The following is a 5,971-nucleotide window of genomic DNA, read 5'->3' as shown; positions in this document are numbered from 1 at the left end:
GACAACAGTCTGTGCAGCAACAGATGCAGCCATGGTATTCATAGCTTCCGCTAGTTGGTTATCCCTATTGACATTCACTCTTGGAGCGTCATTCCTTCTTGGTGGCATTGTTTCCTACAAAACCAACACCAAGGAGAAGTTTCAGCACCACTTTGAAAAATTCCAAAACTAACTTCCAACGTCACCAACACAATGAAACTACATCGAACCTGACAACTCGAATAAATTACCCCGACGAATGATCAGATAACGACTCCCAACCTACAGGTTGACCTACAGTCTATAACTAAAGCTCCACAGCCCCAAAGAAATCCAAACCAAAACTCTGATACCACTAATGTAACAGGCCGTTATTTTTTATAATTAAAACAAAAATCGAATTTTAGAAATTAAGAAATAAATACTTTTGGATAAAATATTTCAAGTAGCGGAAAAATTTTTGGAACAAAAATGGAAAGTATTTAAATAGCACAAATACACAGGGGTCCATCAGACATATCAGACATAACTCATACCCCTGAGGTATTCTCGGCAGACACCTGAATAAAAGCACTGCCCCAAGAGTCTTGTGATATCGTTTCAGCAAGTGTACTAAATCGTTGCAAGTAATAATAAAAAGGTAGTACCGAGTGTCGAACTCAAGGATTGCGTTTTACTATTGAATTATATTTGATTACTAGAATTGAACAAAAAGGTTCCCAAGTTGATTGAAATAATGTTTGAAATTAACAACAATAATAAAATTGATCTTTTATAATGAGAAAAATGTCAGGGATGAGTTTCAATTCGAATCCAACCTTGGTGTCTAATTTGATCCTAGTTACTGAATTCCTTTATTGAATTATTACCGAGTTCTCTTTATTATTCTTGTCCTAATGTCTTAGTGACAGGACCTTTAACTCCAAAGTAACCCCTAATTCCTTAGTGGATTTAAGATTAGAATTAAGCATTACCGTATAGAAATTCTCTTGTAAATTATTGCTTTGCAACTAATTTAATTGGTTTCATGACCTGCATCTATCCCTAGACTACAAATTCATGAATTTCTCATCTCAAGCATTCGTAAAGTCCACTTCCGTTTCAAAATACAAATCGTAGAACATTTTAATGTTGATCAAGCAATAAAAAGCATTAAGCACAGAGATGAGAAAAACAGTTCAATAAACTCATTCATATAACTAGAAATCAAATCAGAAAAATAAGGGTTTCATCTAGCTACACTCATCCCTAACAAATAGGGTTTAGTTACTCATGACAGAGATACAAAAGATAAGGATTAAAGAAGAATTACAAGAATGATTCATGGATGATTCTTGATAAAACTGCTTCAATGGCGTTAGAAATGGTCGTCTTTGAGTTTCTATGCTAGGGCACAAGTCTCCCAAGTTCCCAAGAGTCAAAAAGATCCCTAAAACAGTAAAAATCTGCGTTTTTATGGTTGCTGGTGCGCATCGCGCGCCCCAGGCGCGCAGGGCGCGCTCCAGGCGCATAGCATCTGCTGTCTGACGTATTTTGCATTTTACTCATCTTTTGCGTCTGAATTTGGTCTCGGTGTCTTCATGAAAGTTGTAGATATGGATCGTAGCTTGCATTAGCACTTGGTGTGACACTAATTGGACTTCTAGAACTCCAGATATGGCTGACATACTCCACATATATCATATTGATTTTTCACCAAAATTCAGCACTGCACTAAAACAAAACGCAATGTAAAATTACGACAAATTCCTACTTAATCAACGAAATAAAAACAAAAAAACATTTTATTAACTCAAAGAACAAAATTCAACAAAATGTATCAAATAAATCCTTAATTTAACTGATGATTGAGGATAAATAAGACTAAAATAGTGGGAAAATATGCATATGATGAAGAGTCATCATCTTGACTTTCCCGACGTCGCATCAAAAAGTGGAACATGGACCCATCAAAATATAAGTCCAGCTGACAATATAAGGTATAGGTACAATCATCCAAATTGAAATAAATACACCCACAAAAGAAAGACATCTAGCCCCTATACAACCATCTAAACTGATCATGCTACAAAAACTAAACAACCCGGGTGATCTCCACGCTCCCCGCTAAATCATCCTGACACCGCTTCGGTCAGGTATGTCTAACTACCTTCCCATTTCCAGGGTACTAACCGGTAGGATGGTCCAGATTCTCATTTTAGGGCAAATCCCAAATTTCCACAATAATTGTAAAGGGTCACCAACCGAAATTAACAAATATCACATAGCATTTAAATTTCAAATGCACAAAATAACCTTTCAACTTAGTATACTCTTTGAAAGGGTTTTCATATGCCAAACATGCATAATCAAAGTTGAAAAATCATGTTTTTAATAAAACTGCACTGTCGTATTCGAATACAGCAAACTTGTATTCGAATACATTGCTAATTCGTAAGTCAGTAGCAGAAATCATCATGTCGTATTCGATTAAACGTATTCGGATACAGTCCTGTCGTATTTGAATACAAGTGTGAAATCCCATGTCAGTAGCAAACTATGTGCTACTGTATTCGAATACAGTCATGTCGTATTCGAAAACAACTGTGAAAATGCAGATTTTCAGTTTTGAAAATGTTTCGAAATCATTCAACGCTTACAACACAATGTCAATCATCACACTTAGCAAATAAGGCACAATCACAAACAACAACCAAGTATGTTTATACAATCATCATAGTATATCAAACATGACTCACGTGCCAAACACCCTAATGCAATGCGTATATGCCAAAATGCATGATTCCGAAAATTCCAAACCAAAGCACTCCTCGAGAGGCATAAATCGTAATTGGACAGTCTCTCACATACCAGTACTAATTACCAAGGTGCCACCTATCACAGGCCTGCACGATTCATCAAAGTGTAGCCTATCACAGGTCTTACACCACAATTCCAAACAAAACCCTCGTGAGGGGCGTAAATCCTAAACGTATAGTTCCTCACGAACAAACACGAATGCAGTCTCTCACGGACAACACAAGTGTAGTCTATAGGGACAAACTCCAGTGCAGTCTCTCACGGACAAACACTAGTGCAGTCTCTCACGGACAAACACAGGTGTAGTCTCTCGCGAACAAACAAGATTTACTAGGGTGTAGTGTCTCACGGACAAACACCAGTGCAGTCTCTCACGAACAAACACAATTTACTATGGTGTAGTCCCTCACAAACAAACATTAGTGCAGTCTCTCACGGAAAAACACGATTTACTATGGTGTAGTCTCTCATGGACAAACACCAGTGCAGTCTCTCACGGAAAAACACGATTTACTAGGGTGTAGTCTCTCACGGACAAACATGATTTACTATGGTGTAGTCTCTCACGGACAAACACCAGTTAAATCCTCGTAAGGATAAGATGAACCACTCAACACATGGAACTATCCCGTGGCCCATCGCGGTCACCACTTAAACATTGTGGCCCATCGCGGTCACCACTTAATCGCACCTCAACGCACCTTAAACATACATATATATGTTTCGAACATGTAATCATATCAAAACTTAATCAGCACAACATCACACATAATCACACCACAATCATTCATAATATCAATTATGAGAACATAATCACATCCAAATTAATCTCCACAAATTCACTCATAAACCACCTCAAATTTAATTCCACAATTCACCCATCAATTTCAATTTTCTCAATTCCCACCAAATTTAATCCACAAATCATCCATATTACAACTCCCCATATTTCAACCATAATTCACCCATTAATTTCCACAATTTCAAACATAATTTTACACCAAATTAATTTCCACAAAACACCTCTCAAACACATCAAAACAATTTCCTCAACCACACTTAAATCACCTTAAATTCATTTTTCACAAATCCACACATAAAACACATCTATAAAAAAATCATAATATTAATTATGAACACATCAATTCCACCAAACATGAATCACCACAAACCACACCTCAAACAAACCAAATTCAATTTCCACAAATCCACTCATAAATCGAATTAAATTCATTTTTTCCACAAATATACCTCAAACACATAAAAACATATTTCCCACAAATTCACATATGTGGTCCTAAATGCAAACTAAAAGTTTGGAAGGAGCCCTTACCTTAACAGTAGCTTTAACAACCAATTACGGCACTGCGATTAATTCCGGTAAAATTTCCGCTCACTTCATCGCTTCCAAAGTTGGCTCACTAGCACTATAGCGGGGAGATAAGCAATTTTCCCTTCGATTACTTTTCGAGGTTTGTGTTTGTGTGGTTTTGAAACCACCAACACTGGTTACGTAAAACAGAGGAAGAAAGAAAGAAGGAAAAACGCGAGGCAGGGAGGGGAAATGATTTTGCTCCTGTTTCTTATCCTTGATGTATATATTACTAACTCACCAAATAATATATATATATATATATATATATATACACTAACTCACCAACAATATATATATATATATATATATATATATATATATATATAGTATAATTAAACCAATCCAACAAATATCTAAATACTCTTACACACTTCACTCACATCTCAAACTATTTTGATAAAAATATCTACTCTCGTCACAACTTAATTAACCGATAAATTTTTTAGCAACCCGAGATATTTTTAACAAAATTGCCCAATATTAAACTCTTCGTAACGTAAATAACTTATCCTTCGACAAAAGATTCATCGTAATTTATCTAATTAATTTATCGACAAATAATTTTAATCAAGGCACAAAAAAGTTATTTTTGGCATTAAACTCACAAAATATCAATAACTTGGCTAAAAAGCCTCATAATTCAATACCAAAATAAATCAATTAGAAATAAAACACAAGGTCTTACATTACTACCCCCTAAAAGAAGTTTCATCCTCGAAACATAAGGTGCGAGTAACAACCACACTGGGTTTGTACTGAAATTAAACAATACAAGTCACAACTGTTGTAAAATATGACCTCTATTGTCTAAAAAGGTATATGACGCTTTTTAAAAAATGCAACAAGAATGATAATCAATTTAACAAAAGAACACTTTTATTAAACTAATGATCAATCACGGTCCCAAGGAATTGTTTCTAAGCGAAGGTTCACACTTACATGTATTGACTAATTACTAGTTCAGCATATACAGTAATTGTTCTACAAATTAATCAAGATACAAGCATGCAATCAAGATTAATCATACAATCATACAATGATACAATGCAAGATGGAAATAAAGAGTAAGGGATAGAGAGTAGTGCACCACGATTTTTATATTGGTTCAGTTGTCTATCTGATGACCTACGTCCAGTCCCGAAATTAAACGATTTCGGCCTTTTCAATAGAATCTTTTAGAGTGTTTTACAGATGTTCCAGCGCTCCCGGCCTATCAATCTTAAAACTCTCTCTCTATTCTATTTGGAAACCACTGTATCCCAGAGTTTCTCTACAAACTCTTCCAAGATCACAGTAAAGCTTCTTCTTGATGAGCCCTCTCAACAATGAAGATAACTACCAGTTTCACTACTGGATTTTTATTAGTTCTTTTTTTTACAAAATCTTTGTTGCAGAAAATATAAAAGATATACAGAATTTGTTTCAATCACTTGCAATGAATCTCACACAAGAAGTTGTTTGTCCATTTGAGTGTTTGTGAGATCATTCTCTTTTTCTCTCAAGAGGTTTTTTTCAGCTCTCTATTGATTATGAATAATCGTTGGTTCTGGGCCTGAAAAAGCAATATCAAAGGTTATTCAAATGTGAGAGAAAATTGTTTAAAGTGTTATCAAAGTATATATGAGAAAGTGATTGAAAACCGTTTATATAGTTTCTGAAAAACAACATATAAATCGATTTCCCAATCGATTCATTAATGTAATAAAACAGGCTCAATCGATTTCCCAATCGATTATCGCAAGTCTTGTTTTTCTTGAATCTTGAAACTACATAAACTAATCAATTACCTAATCGATTATTTTAATACACTTTTCAGAA

The sequence above is a fragment of the Cicer arietinum genome, chromosome 2 (genome assembly GCF_000331145.2).
Source record: "Cicer arietinum cultivar CDC Frontier isolate Library 1 chromosome 2, Cicar.CDCFrontier_v2.0, whole genome shotgun sequence".
Classification (NCBI taxonomy): Eukaryota; Viridiplantae; Streptophyta; class Magnoliopsida; order Fabales; family Fabaceae; genus Cicer; species Cicer arietinum.
Note: the sequence above shows the minus strand (reverse complement) of the source record.